We start from the raw sequence: 19,819 nt of genomic DNA on the forward strand, positions 1-19,819 counted from the left end.
TTGGAACACCATGTTCCGAGGATAAATGCAATAATATTGAAGAATTTAAAAGACTTGAATTTCTACAGCGCCTTTCATGACTACCAGTCGTCCCAAAGCGCTTTACAGCCATTGAGGTACTTTTTGAGGTGTAGTCACTGTTGTAATGTAGGAAACGCAGCAGCCAATTTGTGCACAGCAAGCTCCCACAAACAGCAATGTGATAATTTAGAAAAATACTCATTTTCAGATATTGAAATCACATCATAATTCAGAAAAAATTTGTAATAATAAACAAATCTAAATGTATTGTCTGTAAATATGCCATTGTTTAAAATGTGTACATTGTGCCTATATAAAAAAAAACTAAAATTGTTGCTGAAAGTTTAACTTGTTTACATTTGTATATAAAAAAATCTAAATTTGTTGTTTGGACATTGTGTATAAAAAAGTTTACATTTGTTGCTGAAAGTTTAACTTGTTTAAAATGTGTACATTGTGTATAAAAAAGTTTACATTTGTTGCTGAAAGTTTAACTTGTTTAAAATGTGTACATTGTGTATAAAAAAGTTTACATTTGTTGCTGAAAGTTTAACTTGTTTAAAATGTGTACATTGTGCATAAAAAAGTTTACATTTGTTGCTGAAAGTTTAATTTGTTTAAAATTTGGACATTGTGTATAAAAAAGTTTACATTTGTTGCTGAAAGTTTAACTTGTTTAAAATGGGGACATTGTGCATATTTATTTAAAAAACAATCAAAATTTGTGGCCGAAAGTTTTAATTTAAAAAGCAAACACCTGTTAAAGTAAACATAAAAGGCAAGGAACGGTTTGCTGGCTCTTGAAGGGTTGCCAACTCTGTGACAGTTAGCGCTCTACTGCTGCACACTGGCGCCTCTCTCGCTGTGTGTTATGTGTTGGAGAGAGGCGGGACGTTTGGCGCAATTTCCGAGCAGGCACCAAAGCGGGACACCTGCGAAGGGCGCCGCTCGCCGACCGCCATGCCTTCTGGGACTTGTAGTTGCTCCTCCTCTCCTCAGGCGCTCACGGCGGGGGCGGGGGAACTACATTTCCCAGGGGGCGGCGGTGTGGGGGTCCTCGGCCCCGGGCTGAAGGCGGCCATTTCAAGTTGCCATAGCGGCTCCGGGCCGCGGCGTCCCGGGGGCAATGGGCGGTTGGTGATGGCTGAGGACGGGCGGCTGGCACTGGCACTGGCACGATGGCTCTTTGCGGCCACTTGAAGGTAACGGCCGCTTCAATGTATAACCTCTCACGACGGTTAAGGGATATAATTATAAATATAAAAATAATAACGGTACTCGCTCACTCCCTGCCCTGTCGGGGCAGTGCCAGGCCGTGAGGGGAGGTAGAGCAGCCTCGTCCTCTTGTGTGTTGTTTTTAAGAAAGAAAGACTTGCATTTATGTAGCGCCTTTCACGACCACCGGACGTCTCAAAGCTCTTTACAGCCAATGAAGTACTTTTTTGAAGGGCAGTCACTGTTGCAATGTGGGGAAACGCGGCAGCCAAATTGCACACAGCAAGCTCCCACAAACAGCAATGTCATAATGACCAGATCGTCTGTGTTTTTTGTTATGTTGGTTTGAGGGATAAATATTGGCCCAGGACACCTGGGATAACTCCACTGTTCTTTTTCGAAATAGTGCCCGTGGGATCTTTTACGTTCACCTGAGAGGGCAGACTGGACCTCGGTTTAACGGCATCTCCGACAGTGCAACACTTCCCTCAGCACTGCACTGTGAGTGTCAGCCTAGCTTTATGTGTTCAGGTCCCTGGAGTGGAACTTGAACCCACAACCTTCTGACTCAGAGGCGAGAGTGCTACCAGCTGAGCCACCACAGCTGAAGGTTGTAGGTTCACGTCCCACTCCAGAGACTTGAGTGCAAACATTTAGGCTGACGCTCCCAGCGCAGTGCTGAGGGAGTGCTGCATTGTCGAAGGTGCCGTCTTTCGGATGAGACGGTAAATCGAGGTCCCTGTCTGCTCTCTCGGGCGCATATCCGCTCTCTCTCGAATTGGCGGAGATAATCTGCCCCGTTCATAAGTTAGCAATCTACTGTGAGAGAAGTTAAATCAAAACTGTATTTTCACCCTCTTATAAATTAAAGCTCTTTTGTTGAATCTGTGACTGTTAAACATATTGATGTTTTATGCCCTTGACGATCTTGAAAACTCTGACGGTGCGGCACTCCCTCAATACTGCACTGGGAGTGTCAGCCGTGGCTCAGTGGGTAGCTCTCTCGCCTCGGAGTCAGAAGGTTGTGGTTTCAAATCCAACTCCAGAGACTTGAGCACAAAATCTAGGCTGACACTCCCAGTGCCGTACTGAGGGAGTGCTACATTGTCGAAGGTGCCGTCTTTCGGATGAGACGTAAGGCCCTGTCTGCTCTCTCAGGTGGATGTAAAATATCTCACAGCACTATTTTGAAGAAGAGCAGGGAATTCTCCCCGGTGTCCTGGTCAATATATATCACTAAAACAGATTATCTGGTCATTATCACGTTGCTGTTTGTGGGAGCTTGCTGTGTGCGAATTGGCTGCTACGTTTCCTACATTACAACAGTGACTACACTTCAAAAGTACTTCATTGGTTGTGAAGTGCTTTGTGACGTCCTGAGGTCGGGAGAGGTGCGATATAAATACAAGTCTTTTTCTTTCTTAGACTCGAGCAGTGCCCGCTTGGGGGCTCCACCAGCCTTTGCTATTGTAAACCTGTCCCTAAATTCTCTGGGTTGAATAAAAGAAAGAATTTGCATTTCTGTAGCGCCTTTCACTACCTCCAGGACGTCTCAAAGCGCTTTACAGCCCAGGAAGTGCTTTTTTTTTTTTTTAAGTTAGTCACTCTTGTAATGTAGGAAATCACGGCAGCCAATTTCCACACAGCAAGCTCCTACAAACAGCAATGTGATAATGATCAGATAATCTGTTTTAGTGATTGGTTGAGGGGTAATTGTTGGCCAGGACACCGGGGATAACTCCGCTTAATAACTCCGCTCTTCAAATTGTGCCATGAGATTTTGCATGTCCACCTGAGAGAGCAGGTGGGTCCTCGCTTTATTGTCTGTCAAAAGATGGCACCTCTGACAGTGCAGCACTCCCTCAGTACTGTGCTGGAGTGCCAGCCTAGATTTTTGTGCTCAAGTCTCTGGAGTGGGACTTCTGACTCGGAGGCTAGAGTGCTGCCAACTGAACCATGGCTATTTCTTCTGGGAATGTTGGTCATCAAGAAGATGGGCAGGTGTTTCCCTGGGTACAACTTGAATTCCAGTACTTAGTTGCTCCTTAGTACCAGGGAGTAAGACATCAAGGAGCATGCTCCTTGTTAGGATTGGATGAGCGTTCAGTCGGTCCGTGTGGGAACGCACAACATTGGTGGGACTGAAGGACGGTTCTTGCACAGGGAATGCGATGAGCTACCTGAAAGGAATTGGACGGAATATCCTGGCACTAGCAATAGATGGAGCTGTGGGTGAGAGTTTATATACTAGTAAAGTTGAGGTGGATGAAGAGACTTGCTTTAGAGCACATGTGGAGGAGTTAATGATGAGCCCAATGAAGGGGCAAAGTAGTCTAGCATTAAAGAACTTGTGTGGGGGTGGGGGGGAAAGCTGTGCTTATGAAGCGATGTACCTTAAGGAAGATGGAAGAATTTAAGAATAATAGTGAAGGAAATGAGAAAAAAGGTTACTGAGGAGTATTAATGGGTCAGAGTTGAGTCTTTTATTTGTGAATACACAAAGCATTAAGAATAAAATCTGCAACCAGTCACTAATTAGCATGGAAGGATATGATGTTGTCGCCTCGATCAAAACTTGGCTTCAGTTGAGGTTGGACTGGGAACTAAAATATTCTTGGCTGTAAGATTGATGAAGAGACAAAAAGAGGAGGGGTGTGTGGGGTGAGCCCGAAAGGTACCACCACTTCACGGCAAACAACCGCACCCAAATGGGTGGTTTTACTTGCAGTTGGTCCTGACAACTCGCCCAGCTCTCACTAGTGGAGTATTGCGTGTAGAATAATAGGATATAGAATAATAGGAATGATACTAGAGCCATGGCAAGATTACAGTGAAGATTGTCCAGTGCTGAGGGGTTATAGTTATGAAGAAAAATGTGGGGCTTTTTACACTGAAAGAAACAAAATTAAAGGGGACTCTTAACAGGGATCTGCAAAATTATGGAAGATTTTGACAGCGTAAATAATAAAAGATTGTTTCTAGTTGTTGGGAAATTAATAACAAGGGGCATAACCTCAAGATCATCGGGAGAAAAAAAAGTTAGATTTTTTTTTTTCCACACAGGATTATTAGAGCGTAGCGCGCGCTTTGTCACGGTGAGGTTATTGAGGCAGAGAATTGGATACAAGTATTTGAAAAGAATGGGTAGGGAAAGAGCGGGGAAATGGGATTCAAGAAGGTCGCTCCAGTTTGAAGGGCTAGCACAGATGTAATGGGTTGAATGGCCTACTCTTATGCTGTAATTCCTGTGCTTCTGTCTTATTTGGTCAGATTAGAACATTTGGAAGATATGCCAATAAAATCCATTAAACTTTGTGAATTCCTCTGAATTTCTAAATCCAGAAAGGGGAATAGCAGCATTTTAACCTGTGAATGAGGATGACCGAATGGATCTGAAGTAATTGTCCTGAGTGAGCAATGGAAACATTCCTTATTTGTGGACTACACTGGGTATTTAAGCATTACCATGAAATAGATGATAGCAAAGTTTGTATTATCAAAACGTGTATTTTTTTCTATAGCATTACTTAGCTCAATATCACACGTGTTTTACTCGGGATGAATGTAACTGCATTGTTACTAGGCTGTTGTCCAATATAGGAACATTGGAAGGTACAATGACCATTGAGGTCCATTTGGCTGGTCCCAATGTCTAGGAAATATTTGTCTTGCCCCTTTCATTTTTCTCCAGGTACATATCCGCTCTCTCTGAACTTGCGGAGATAATCTGCCCCATTCATCTATTAACAATCTACTGTGAAAGAAGTTAAATCAAAACTGTATTTTCACCCTCTTATAAATTGAAGCTAATCCCTCTTTGTTGGATCTGTGACTGTTAAACATATTGATGTCTTAATGCCCTTGAGGATCTTGAAAACTTTGTCAGCTGTGGCTCAGTGGGCAGCACCCTCACCTCTGAGTCAGAAGGTTATGGGTTCAAGTCCCACTCCAGAGACCTGAGCACAAAATCTAGGCTGACAGTCCAGTGCAGTACTGAGGGAGCGCTGCACTGTCGGAGGTGCCGTCCGGTTGAGACGTTAAACCGGGGCCTCGCTGCTCTCTCAGGTGGACGTAAAAGATTCCATGGCACTATTTCGAAGAAGAGCAGGGGAGTAATCCCCGGTGTCCTGACCAATATTGATCCCTCAATCCACGTAACAAAAAACAGATTATCTGGTCATTATCACATTGCTGTTTGTGGGAGCTTGCTGTGCGCAAATTGTCTGCTGCGTTTCCTACATTACAACAGTGACTACACTTCAAAAAGTACTTCATTGGCTGTAAAGCGCTTTGAGACGTCCAGTGGTCGTGAAAGGTGCTATATAAATGCAAGTCTTTCTTTCTACAAGATAGTCCAATAAGTCCACTAGGGAATTCAGGAGAAACTTCTTTGCCTAGGCTCGAGAGTGATAAGAATGTGTAACTTGCTATTATATGAAGCGGTTGAGGAGAATGGCGTAGATGCATTTAAGGAGAAAGGAATAGAAGATGATGTTGATAGGGTTCGATGAAAGGGGATGGGAGGAGGCTCGTGTGGAGCATAAACACCGGCGTAGACCAGTTGGGGCTGAATGGCTTGTTTCTGTTCTACCTAAAGATCACCCTTGAGCCTTCTCTTCAGTGTAAATATTCCCGGCTTCTGCAGCCTCTGCTCCGAAATCAGATGTCTAATTCCCGCTATCCATTTTAGTTGCTGCATCCTCTCCCATACCCAGTTGTCGTTGACATATAAAGAATACTCCATGTGGGGGGCCAGACCAGCTCTCTGCACAAATTCAGAATCACTTCCCGAAATTCGTTCTCTTTTCCTCTGGCTGTACAGCCAAAGATCTTATTTGCTGTCTTTACAGCTGCTGCGCATTGCGCTGCTTCAATGATCTATCCTCCAGTGTACCGAAATCTGTCTCTTGTGTCGTGTAGAATAATACCATTTAGTTTATATTGGCACTGTTTATTATCCTTTTCCTTTTCATTTGCCCACATTAAATGGCGAGTGCCATTCATCAGCCCAATTCTCTGATCTATCCAGGATAGAATTGTACAGCACAGAAAGAGTCCATTCAGCACATTGTGCCGATACCGGCTCTTTCAACACCCCTGCTCTTTCCCCATAGCCCTGCACATTTTTCCTTTTTCAAGTAGACATCCAATTCCCCTTTTGAAAGTTACTTTTGAATCTGCTTCAACCACCCTTTCAGGCAGTGCATTCCAGATTGTAACAACTCCCAGCGTAGAAAAGTTTCTTCTCATCTCCCCTCTCGTTCTTTTACCAATGATCTTAAATCTATGTCCTCTGGTTACTGACCTTCCTGCCAGTGGAAACAGGTTTTGATAGAGTAAATAAGGATCATAATTTTCAATACCTCTTAAATTTCCCCTTGACCGTCTCTGCTCTGAGGCGAACAATCCCACGCTTCTCTAGTCTCTCCACATAACTCAAGTCCCTCATTCCTCGTAACATTTGAGTAAATCTCCTCTGCACTCTCTCCAAGGTCTTGACATCCTTCCTAAAGTGTGGTGTTCAGAATTGCAGCAATTCGAGTTGGAGATGTTGTTTCCGGTTATGGTACTAATGCATCGTATGGTTAATTTTGTATGCCAATGGATTGTGATTACCAAATGAGATTATTTTTTAAATATTTGTTCATTGGATGTGGGCATCGCCGGCAATGCCAGCATTTGTTGCCCATCCCTAATTGCCCTTGAGAAGGTGGTGGTGAGCCGCCTTGTACAACTGAGTGACTCGCTAGGCCATTTTAGAGGGCAGCTAAGAGTGAACCAAATTGCTGTGGGTCTGGAGTCACATATAGGCCAGACTGGGTACGGGCGGCAGATTTCCTTCCCTAAAGGACATTAGTGAACCAGATGGGTTTTTACAACAATCCGATAGTTTCATGGTCACCATTACTGACACTAGCTTTTTATTCCAGATTTGTTTAATTAACTGAATTTAAATTGGGGGAAGCTGCCGCGATAGGATTTGAACTTGTGTCTCTGGATCATTAGTCCCAGCCCACTGGATTACTAGTTCAGTAACATAACCACTGTGCTACCGTTCCAGAAATGTAATTAATTGGAACTGCCGTGTGGGTGGGTGTGCATATAATGAGTAATGATAATTGAAAATGACTATAAGGTTACAATCTTTTAATCGTGTCAGGATTTATTTAATCTAACAATTTGAACCCTGAGTTGACGTCATATCCTGAAATCACAGTACTTATTTTTAACAATATATTCAGAAATTTGTAGGGATTGTTTTTATTTTGCAGTAAATTGATCGAGCTGAGAGTTGCGGTCGTTCTTGGTACCAATATTGATTGATTTTAACTGTTGTAATATGTTCCTAAGATTCAGTATAGTCATGTCTTAAAGTTCACTCGCATAGTGATACATGTTGGCAGGAAGAACAAGGAGTGGCAATATAAACTAAAGGGTACAATCCTAAAGGGGGGTGCGTGAACAGAGAGACCTGGGGGTATATGGTGAGACAGCGGTTAAAAAAGCATTTCGGGATACTGGGCTTCATACATGGAGGCATAGAGTACAAAAGCAAGGAAGCTATGATGAATCTTTATAAAACATTGGTTCGACCTGAACTGGAGTACTTTTAGGAAGGATGTGAAGGCCTTAGAGAGGGTGCAGAAAAGATTTACAAGAATGGTTCCATGGATGAGGGACTTCAGTTACGTGGTAGACTAGAGAGGCTGGGGTTGTTCACCTTAGAGCAGAGAAGTTTGAGAGGATATTTGAGAGAGGTGCTCAAAATCATGAGGGGTCTAGACAGTAGATAGAGAGAAACTGTCCCCATTGGCAGAACAGTCGAGAATCAGAGGACACAGATTCAAGGTGATTGACAGAAGAACCAAAGGCGACATGAGGGAAAAAATTTTTACGCAGCGAGTGGTTAGGATCTGGAATGCACTGCCTGAGAGGGTGGTGGAGGCGGACTCGATCGTGGCTTTCAAAAGGGAATTGGATAAGTACCTACAGGGAAAAAAATTTGCAGGGCTACAGGGAAAGAGTGGGGAAGTGGGACTAGCTGAAGTGCTCTTGCAGAGAGCTGGCACGGGCTCGATGGGCCGAATGGCCTCCTGTGTTGTAACCATTCTACGATTCTAGTCCACTGGTGAATGTACATACGGAGAGTTGAAATAACCTTCCTGTTCAGTAGAGCTGTGTGTAATTGGATGTTGTATTATAGTTTAAATTAATATCTGTTTATGCTGTGTTTGTATGACTGCCACTTTTCTTTAGTATATCAGATGTTGGTTGCGTTGGGATTATCTGTGTCCCTACCGTGTACAGCAGTTTGCATCACTGTGTTCCTACATGTCTACTGCCAGAGATTATAATGTGGAGTAACAATTTTTTTAAATAGTTATTTGTTTGCTCTGATTTCTATGGCAATAACCAGAGGCCATACATTGTTATGCAAGAGAGTCTGTTCATGTCTCTCATACTACAGTGTTCAGTGTAGTCAGAGCTCAGCTTTCTGGCCAGTAAACTTAGGATGTGTGGGCTGGAGCATCCCTTTCTTTACCAAAGCTTTAAAAAGGACCTGGCAGCAAGTATATAATGTGCCTGTCTAGGTGATCTCTGAGCACTCATTAAACTAGGCTTGGCCCTGCACTGGAGTTGTACTCTGTGCCCAAGTGGTGGGAGGCAGCCTGAGCACCTTAAACCTAATTTAAAATAGGATAAAAGTGAGCCTGTGGCATTTTTGGTCTTATTAACCATTGTATCTCTCACTGATTTGTTTTACATACTCAGAAAAGAAAAATAAGGCATGTTTATAGATTAGAGTGAAACTATAAGAGAAAGATCCACTCAAAAATTACAGAAGTGTGCAGTAGAGGAGAGTGCACGAGGAGGAAAAGTTAAATGGACAAACTAAATCAGAGGAGTTATTGCAGACAGAATGAACACATTGTACGGCCAATGAGACTGGAACCTAATCAAGCAAAGTTACAGTGAAGGATTGAATTGAAACAAACTAAGAAAATCAAAAACTTGCAGCATTGCACCTTTGTTAAGGGCCACAGTCACAATCCATGTTCCGACACGGTGCACCATGGAACGATGGTAATTGTTCTGCATCGGCAATCCCCACACAGTAAGCTCCTGGTTTCAATTGTACAGCTGTGGGCAGTGGGAGAAAAGGGAATAATAGTCTTAGTAAAAGTGCTGGTTTAATAAAGCCCTTTCATCTGTTTCACAAATGCTTGGGTAGCCATACCTTGTAAGAGCATGCCCTTCTCCCTTTAGCTGGGAAGCAAGAAAAATAGAGAATAAGGCATTTAGTCCCAGTTTGGTCAACACAGCATAGCCCGGCCCAGAGGTGTATGGAGCAGTAAGTCTGCCAAGGGCCCTAATTAAAGGGAAAGTAGGCCACTTGAAGAGTTCTTTGTAACTGAAGAATTGGACCAGGAAGACTGAGGAAAATGTTGCAAAGTTAGACATTAGGAAATGCCCTTAAGTGAGAGGAGTTGATTATTAGTCAGGAAAGTAAAAAGTATCTTTGGGTTTTAAATCAAAAAGAGTAGTTTAAAGAAAACCTCAAGGGGAGGATGATCACTGGGATTTAGTAGTAGTGTGGCCTTTAGTCTGAGTACGTTAATCAGATACAGGAAACTCTTAACCGGCACCTACATAACCGGAAATCTCTGTTAACCGGCAAAATTCAGGAGTAGGTTCAGGTAAGTTTTACTTCATATTAGTGGCCGTTCCTGGATCTGTGGCTGTGTAACCGGGGTTCCTGCACCTGTTGCTAAGCAACAGGGACGCTTGGTCTATGGCCGGAGTTCCTGCAGATGTTGCTAAGCAACAGGGAAGCCTGGATTTGTTGCTGTGTACGGAGCTCTCGTACCTTTTAACGATACCTCTCTGTAATCCGGACTTTGATAAACCGGCACCACGCCAGTCCCGTTGGTGCCGGATAATAGAGTTTCCTGTAACAGGCTCACCTATATGATGTAAAATGTGTTCTACAAGAATCGGACTGAAGAAAGAAAAGCAATGATGATGGTAACCTGAAAAGTATCTTAAAGTACTTAAGTTGTAAAGGTGATATGATAAATTGGTGTTTATCTTCTGGTGATTATTTATTAAAGGCATTTTGTTCATTAAACCTTAACTGAGCCCTCTCCTGTTTTGTGTCGTTGTGTATGAGAAATGTTATCCCTATTTATGTTTTGGATAATTGTGACAACTTTGTGCCGAGAGGGAGGGAAATTGCAGAAGATGTTCCTTGTGTGTTTTCAGTAGTTAGAGCGGTGTTCAAGGACTTTGACTACTGCGTATCACTTGACACGTGTGTGCGTCGATCTATTTCAGCATCTCTCATGCACTTAATTTAGATCAACTTGACATACTTATTTTGAAAACAGAGGATGCCGTGATTTGATCTAGCACGAATCAAGACAAATTGTCTTGCTTGACTTTTGGTAGCAACCCAAGCTCATCGACTACACTGTAATTAGTTCAATTGTCATGCTAATTAAGCACAAGTGGGACAAAAAAATGACACCTTGTAGATGTCCTAAAATATATCACAATGACTAGGTTGACCCCCACATAGGGTTGCAAAGTTTTCCACGGGAAGTTTTAGCTTGGGGAATTTGGGGAATTTTGCCCAAAGAAGCACATGCTAGCATAATATTGTTTTTTTTTGTATTTCTTTTTTTTCCACAGGTCCTCTCTTTAAAATTACTAACAGAGATGGAATCTTAATTATTAAGGAATTTCTTAATCAATATATGTTTATCTTCTTACTTGGCTTGTTTTAATAATTACAAGTTTTGTGTGTGACTGTGAACAAATGTGTCCTGATTGGGTGGATGAGCGATTAGCTCCCTCTATTTGTAATATTTGCATATCGAATTGTGATTGGCCTGCAGGCATCTGTAAGACTGCTATAGTTTTTTTAAGATCCAGGTTAGGGGTCCTGAGGGAAGTCATTTTGTTTTCTGCTGATGTTGTGATGATGCAGTAAGTAAATCAGACTTTATACCAAATAAACCAGTTACTTGTTGAACTCTGTTGTCCTTCAATTTAAAATATACAAAATAATACACTATTGGTGATGTAGCGTCGTGTGTGTACAGGTCATGCTTCCATCACATGGAGCATCAGCAAAAATGTACTCACCCTGTTGCAATCGTGCTGATCGACCGCAGTTCGACAGAGATGAATGCCCTTTATTTCTCTGCATAGAACAATGCCACGTTTACCGTCGGATGTGTGGAAGCATTTTACCCCAGGCATTAAAGATGGAAAGACTGTGTACATGTGCAAACACTGTAGAAAGCCATATGTAAAGAATGCCACAAAGATGCAGCAGCATTTATCCAAATGCAACAACTTCACTCAAAGCTCACAGCAGTCAGCCCAGAGTTCCTCTGCTTCCATTCAAGAAGATGATGGTTCTCATTCAGCATCAGGCTCCTTATCAGCAACTCCTGGCCCACTTGGAAGGTTCTTTGATACAATGGATAACCATAGCCAGAAGAATGCAGATGAGTGCCTTGCTCGAGCTGTATATGCAACAGGCTCACCCCTCATGCTCACCGCCAATGTGTACTGGAAGAGATTTTTCAATGTTATTCACCCTGTATACTGTCCTCCCATCAGACATGCTTTGTCTACTTATTTGCTGGAGGCTGAGTATAACAGTCCAAGGAAAGCTCAAAGAAACGATAGCGATGGCAGACTGTGTTGCAGTTTTCTCAGATGGGTGGTCAAATGTACGAGGGGAGGGCATCATAAACTACATCGTCTCCACTCCTCTCCCAGTGTTCTTCAAGAGCACAGACACGAAGGACAACAGGCACATACATTGCTGATGAGCTGAAAGCGGTCATCAACGATCTTGGATCACAAAAGGTCTTTGCAGTAGTTACTGACAATGCTGCGAATATGAAGGCTGCTTGGGCTCAAGTGGAGGAGGCCTACCCTCATATTACGTCTATTGGGTGCGCAGCTCATGGGCTTAACCTGCTCCTCAAGGACATCATGGGTTTGAGAACCATGGAAGCACTGTACAAGAGAGCCAAGCAAGTTGTTAAGTATGTCAGGGGAAAACAGGTAGTTGCAGCAACCTACAACTCCAAGCAAATGACAAAGAACAAGAACATCACACTGAAGCTGCCCAACAACACTAGATGGGGTGGTGTTGTCATAATGTACAACAGCCTTCTGGAGGGTAAGGAGTCGCTGCAAGAAATGGCAATATCCGAGTTTGGGGATATGGAAACCACCATCAAGAAAATACTGCTGGATGATGTGTTTTGGGAGAGAGTGGTTAGCAACCTTAAACTACTCTCACCAATAGCATCTGCAATTGCTCAGATTGAAGGAGATGACGCTGTCTTGTCAGATGTTCTCAGGCTTTTTACTGATTTAAAAGGACAAATCAGCATTGCCCTACCCACATCCCTGCTGCTCAAAGCAGAGGAGAAGGCAATTGTTCAATTCATACAGACGCGTCAAGAATTTTGTGTCAAGCCGATTCATGCTGCAGCATACATGCTGGACCCAAAGCATGTTGGGAGACCAATACTTTCTGGAGAACAGATCAACGGCGCTTACAGTGTGATTTCTACCCTCTCACACCATCTCAATCTGGATGTGGGCAAAGTTCTGGGAAGTCTGGCAAAGTTCTCTACCAAGCAAGGTCTTTGGAATGGGATATGGGAATCATGCAAGCATATCAGTGCACATACCTGGTGGAAGGGACTTTGTGCATCTGAGGCCCTGTCACCTATTGCATCGGTGATGCTCCAAATCCCACCTTCATCAGCGGCCTCTGAACGAAACTGGTCACTTTTTGGGAATACGCATACAAAGGTGCGCAACAGGCTGATTAACGAGAGTGGAGAAACTGGTGGCTATCCGGGCGAACCTACAACTTATTGAGCCAGATACAGAAGTGTCCACCACACAGCTAGACACTGACGCAGAGAAGGAAATGGACACGTCCGAGCCAGAGTCAGAAAATCAGGAGGAGCAATGAGGAGTAGAAGACTCAGAAGACTAATGAGTAGAAGACTCAAGGGGACAAAATAAGGACAAATTACAGGCTAAATAAGCTGATGCTCTTATTTTATTTTAGATGGGTCTTTTTGTGGGGGTTCAATAAAGTTCAAAATTATAACCTAAATAAAGTTTTGAAAGCCTGTTTTTATTTGTATGGAACAGTATGTCTATTTTGATGACGAAGATAATATAAGGGTCAGAGACAAAAACCATCAGTGTGCAAAAAAATTCAATTCCCGAAAATTCCCATGGAAAGTTTCCTCTTTTAAAAATTCCCAGAATTTTGCAACCCTACCCCCACATCTGCATAACCTAAGCCTTGAAATTTGGCTCTTAGAATAATAGAAATGGGCTGCTGCTGCTCGTTGGTTGTGGGAGGGTGAGAAATCAGCGGGCTCCTACGGTGAGCTGGCTCGGCCGTAGTGATTTGGGGGGTGGGGCCCTAGAATCTTTGCGGAGTTATGAGGAGCACTCTTGCTCCTCTTGGCTCCTCTTTTATATAAAAAAAAATCTTCCCCCAAAAATTCTAGTCCCTTTTTTTGAATGGCGACCAGTGACGCCTTTGACTGCTCACTGCATAGTACAAATGGGTAAAATATGCATGGTGAACACGCCATCGATTTGTGGGGATGGGTCCAATTAGCAGTTATACTTTACAACCATGACCCAGACTACATATGAGCACTGCCACAGGAGATCAGCTAGTGAGTTCTTGTATCTATAGTATATAAAAGTCTTGCTTCTCTCTGCACTCCTTGTCTACTTTTCCTATTATAAATAACTGTCCACATTTATAATGGAAACTGCCTATGTAAACTTGTCATGCTGTAATTACATCTTCCTGCCAGTGGAGGTGCTGCAGTGCCATTAATGATGGGTGTGTGCAATTACAGAGAGTCAAGATTGGCAGGCTCCATTATAAATGTGGACATGGGAATTTATAATGGCAATACAAAACCAAGGACAGAAAGTATGACTTCAAAATCGGGACTGAATTGTGTCTACATGCCCCAGTCCAATTCTCCCCTGACCTACAACCGCACTTCACCTAAAGGACTCACTTGGCCTTGACACCCCGTGTGCAGTGCCATGAGAGGTCAAAATACACCAGCTTACTCCATAGTACTAGCAGATTTTCAATTTTCATCGTCTTCCACTTTTTCAACAGCATTCTCTTCTGGGCATGAGGACTTTCCTTGCATTTCATTCATAGCTGGATTTTCATTGAGGAGGCGTGTAGGAGGCGGGACTACAACTTTTGGGGTTGTAGTCCCGCCTCCATTGAGTTGTGGCCAACCCATGTGATTTTCTCTTGATTGACCTTGTTGAGCCCGCCCAGCGGGCTCAGCAGGCCAATTAAGGGCCACCCGGCAACAGGTGACGTCACAGACAGACATTTCATCTGTCAAGATCTTTTGACAGATGAAATATCAGCGTTTTGAAGCTGTCAAACACTGACAGTCTATACTCCAGGTTAATTCCTTCCTCGCAGGATGATTGAGATCTCTCCGGAATAGAAAGCTGAATGCTGCAGATTTTGACAGCTGGCGGCCATTCTGCTTTCTGTGCCAGTGAGATGAGGGACTCCCGAGACCTGAAGGAAGGAAGGCTGTAAAAGTAAGTACATGTAAGTAAAACTTCTTTAAACAATTTACACACACCAAACACACTTACCTCTGCACTCATGCACCCATCACTCACCTGAACACCGGACATCTCGACCCCTCCAAGCCCTTCAGCCCGACGGCCCACCTCGCTAACTTGGCATTGGTTTGGCGCTGTCAGGAATCCCACACTTCAATAAAAATAGGGATTAGGCTAAAAACTGCCTGTTAACTACTTGTTAACAGGCAGTTAATTGGCACTAATCCCCTTCCCGCCTCGGAGGCGGGTCCCAGCGCGGGTCGGGTACCCGCCTCCTTTGAAACTGGCATGGAGGTGGGTTGGGGCCGGGATGGGTTCGTGCCCCCCCGATTTCAAGATTTTAATCCCCCACATGCCTCCAATCCCGCCTCCATGGCTCAATGAAAATCCTGCTCATAGAGTTATACAGCACAGAAAGAGGCCCTTCGGCCCATCGTGTCCGCGCCGGCCATAAAGTCCTGTCTATTCTAAAACCATTTTCCAGCACTTGGTCCATAGCCTTGTATGCTATGGCGTTTCAAGTGCTCATCTAAATGCTTCTTGAATGTTGAGGGTTCCTGCCTCTACCACCCTTTCAGGCAGTGAGTTCCAGATTCTAACCACCCTCTGGGTGAAAAAGATTTTCCTCAAATCCCCTCTAAACCTCCTGCCCTTTATCTTGACACTATGCCCCCTGGTTATTGACTCCTCTACTAAGGGGAAAAGTTCCTTTCTATCTACCCTATCTATGCCCCATATAATTTTGTACACCTCAATCAGGTCCCCCCTCAGCCTTCTCTGCTCTAAGGAAAACAACCCCAGCCTGTCCAGTCTCTCTCCATAGCTGAAGCGCTCCAGCCCAATAACATCCTGGTGAATCTCCTCTGCACCCTCTCTAATGCAATCACATCCTTCTTATAGTGTGGCGACCAGAACTGCACATAGTATTCCAGCTGTGGCCTAACTAGCGTTTTGTACAGCTCCATAACCTCCCTGTTCTTGCCTTCATTCGCCGAGGCATAGAATATAAGTATCCCATATGCCTTTTTAACCACCTTATCTACTTGTGCTGCTGCCTTCAGGGATCAATGTACATGCACACCAAGGTCCCTCTGATCCTCTGTCCGTCCTAGGTTCCTACCATTTATTGTGTATTCCCTTGCCTTGTTAGTCCTCCCAAAAGGCATCACCAAACACTTTTCAGGGTAAATTCCATTTGCCACTGTTCTGCCCATCTAACCAACCCATCTACAGGAAACTTTGTGATAGACGGGACCGGCGTGTTGCCGATCTATCAAAACTGCCGGACATACAGTTAATGTTGAAGGATACGAAGGTTTTCATCTCCGTATCTGACAACAAACACTGTTGCTTAGCAACAGCTTCTAAAGAGTCGGCTGCAGCTGCAAGCGTCTCTAGCTGAAGCTGTTGCTATAGCTACAGACCTTGCAGTGCCTGACTGGGGGGAAAAAAAAAAACGAGATCTAAAAAAACGTATAGAAAACGACTCCTGATTTTTGCCGTTAGATCGAGTATTCCAGACATACAACCTCCGGATAAACCAAAGTTTCCTGTATATCGTCCTGTAGCCTGAGGCTTCCCTCCTCGCTATTTGCCACTCCACCAATTTTCGTGTCATCTGCGAACTTACTGATCATACCTCCTACATTCATATCTAAATCATTAATGTACACTACAAACAGCAAAGGACCCAGCACCAATCCCTGCGGTACACCACTGGACACAGGCTTCCAGTCACTTAAAAACAACCTTCGACCATCACCCTCTGCCTCCTGCCACTAAGCCAATTTTGGATCCAATGTGCCAAATTGCCCTGGATCCCATGGGCTCTTTCTTACCTTCTTGACCAGTCTCCCATGCGGGACTTTGTCAAAAGCCCTACTGAAGTCCAGGTAGACTACATCAACTGCACTACCCTCATCACACACCTAGACACCCCCTCGAAAAATTCAATCAAATTGGTTAGACATGATCTCCCCCTGACAAAGCCATGCTGACTATCCTTGATTAATCCTTGCCTCTCCAAGTGGAGACTAATTCTGTCCCTCAGAATGTTTTCCCAATAATTTCCCTACCATTGATGTTAGGCTCACTGGCCTATAATTCCTTGGTTTATCCCTACTACCCTTCTTGAACAATGGTACTACATTAGCTGTTCTGCAGTCCTCTGGCACCTCCCCTGTGGCCAGAGAGGTTCTGAAAATTTATGTCAGAGCCCCTGCAATCCCCTTCCTTGCCTCACACAGCAGTCTGGGATAGATCTCGTCTGGGCCTGGGGAGTTATCCACTTTTAAGCCCGCTAAAACCGCTAGTACCTCCTCCCTCTCAATACTAATTTGTTCAAGTATATCACAATCCCTCTGCCTGATTTCTATGCCTACATCGTCCTTCTCCATAGTGAACACAGATGCAAAATATTCATTTAAAACCTCACCTACATCTTCCGGCTCTCGACAAAGATTGCCACTTTGGTCCCTACTCTTTCCCTGGTTATCCTCTTGCCCTTTAATATACTTACAAAACACCTTTGGGATTTTCCTTTATTTTGCCCGCCAGTGTTTTTTCATGCCCCCTCTTCGCTCTCCTAATTTCTTTTTTAAGTACCCCCCTGCACTTTCTATACTCCTCTAGGGCTTCCACTGTTTAGTCCTTTGTATCTGCCAAAAGCCTCCCTTTTTTCCCTAATCCATTCTTTTATATCCCTTGACATCCAGGGTTCCCTGGGCTTGTTGGTCCCACCCTTGACCTTTACGGGAACATGTTGGTGTTGTACTCTTTCTATTTCCATTCTGAAAGAGTCCCACCCCTCTGATGTGGATTTTCCCACAAGTAGCTGACCCCAGTCCACTTAGGCCAGATCCTGCCTTATATTAAAATCAGCCTTCCCCCAATTTAGAACCTTTATTTCCAGTCCAACTTTGTCCTTTTCCATGACTACCCAAAATCTCACCGAATTATGGTCAGTGTCGCCAAAATGCTCTCCGACTGACACTTCTACCTAATTCCCTAGAATTAGGTTCAGTACCGCCCCCTCTCTTGTAGGACTTTCTACATGCTGGCTCAAAAAGCTCTCCTGGATGCACTTTAAGAATTCCACACCCTCTAAGCCTTTCACACTGACTATTCCAGTTAATATTGAGGAAGTTGAAATCCCCTACTATTATTACCCTATTATTTCTACACTTCTGAGATTTGCCTACATATCTGTTCCTCTACCTCCCCCTGACTGGGGGCGTATAGTACACTCTCAGCAAAGTGCTTGCCACCTTTTTGTTTTTAAGTTCTACCCATATGGCTTCATTAGAGGAACCTGCTAAGCTATCATCCCTCCATACAGCAGTAATTGACTCCTTGATTAATATTGCGACACCCCCTCTTTTACACCCCCCTCTGTCTCGCCTGAAGATTCAATACCCTGGAATATTGAGCTGCCAGTCCTGCCCCTCCCTCAACCATGTCTCTGTGATAGCAACAATATCATACTCCCATGTGTTCATCAACACCTTCAATTCATCTGCCTTATGCACAAGACTTCTTGCATTATAATAAATGCCATCCAGCCTTGCCATACTCCCTTGTGCCGTTCCATATTTGCTCTGCCTTCCAGGCTGACTTGTTTTTTCCTCTATATTTGGCTGTTGGTCCTGTTCCGGTTCAGGTGCAACCCATCCGACTTGTACAGGGCTCACCTTCCCCAGAAGCAGACCCAGTGATCCAGGAAACTAAAGCCCGCCCTCCCTCCTGCACCAACTCTTTAGCCACGCATTCATCTGTCTATCCTCCTATTCCTATACTCACTAGCACGTGGCACCGGGTGTAACCTTTGAGGTCCTGCTTTTTAATCTGCTACCTAGCTCCCTAAATTCTTGTTGCAGCACCTCATCCCTCTTTCTACCCATGTCGTTGGTACCAATGTGAACCACGACCTCTGACTGTTCGCGCCTTCCCTTCAGAATACCCTGCATCCGTTCAGTGACATCCTTGACCCTGGCACCAGGGAGGCAACATACCATCCTGGAGTCATGTCTGCGGCCACAGAAACATCTGTCTGTTCTCCTTACGATAGAATCCCCTATCACTATTGCTCTCCCACTCTTTTTCCTCCACTCCTGTGCAGCTGAGCCACTCGTAGTGCCACGGACTTGGCTCTTGCTGCATTCCCCTGAGAAACCATCTCCCCCAGCAGTATCCAAAACGGAAAATCTGTCTGAGGGGGAGATGGACCCAGGGGGCTCCTACACTACCTTCCTAGTTCTTTTACTCTGTCTGGCGGTCACCAATTTCCTGTCTGCCTGTGCACTCTTTACCTGCGGTGTGACCACCTCGTTAAACGTGCTATCTACGAAGATCTCAGCTTCGCGGATGCTCCACAGTGACTCCAGCCGCAGCTCCAGCTCCAAAACACGGATTTCGAGTAGCTGCAGCTAGAGATACTTCCTGTACATGTGTTCGCCCTGGACACCGAAAGTGTCCCTGACTTCCCACATGGCACAGGAGGAAAACTCCACGGTGCCGAGCTGCCCTGCCATGTCCTACCTTTAATTTACTCCCTTTAAATTAAAGAATATTAAATACACTAGGGACCTTCCCTTTAAACACTACTTACTCTAAACTAGAGACCTTACTTTTACTTTAATGACTAGACTGTAGAAATACTCACCAGGTCCTACTTACCAATCAGCTCTTTCCCTGGTCGTGACGTCACTTTAGCGGTTTCGCTGTTGTTGTTGTTTGACTGCTCCCGCTCTCGGACTCTTTCCTTGGTGCACAGTAAGAACCAATTCCTACAGGGTGAAACGTTAGGAAAAACAAAGGCGAAGCAAGGGAGCTCCTCCTTCCACTCCTCACCAGACTCCCTGACTCGCCCAACATGCAGCACTCTGTTCAAACTGCACTCAGTGCA

The 19,819-nt window shown here is 44.3% G+C and overlaps 1 protein-coding gene across 2 annotated transcripts in view; it reads left to right on the top strand.

The window, feature by feature from the left end:
* The first annotated feature begins 1,100 nt into the window (after nt 1–1,100).
* Nucleotides 1,101–19,819, top strand: part of cep128 (centrosomal protein 128) — a 428,165-nt gene continuing 409,446 nt past the window's right edge. For both annotated transcript variants that reach the window (XM_086002651.1, XM_086002652.1), the window contains exon 1: nt 1,101–1,223. The gene's annotated coding sequence lies outside the window, so the exon portion shown is untranslated. The remainder of the gene's footprint in view (nt 1,224–19,819) is intronic.

This window comes from Somniosus microcephalus, chromosome 12 (assembly GCF_052327205.1).
Source record: "Somniosus microcephalus isolate GS21.2 chromosome 12, FLI_Smic_1.0, whole genome shotgun sequence".
In the NCBI taxonomy this organism is placed as follows: Eukaryota; Metazoa; Chordata; class Chondrichthyes; order Squaliformes; family Somniosidae; genus Somniosus; species Somniosus microcephalus.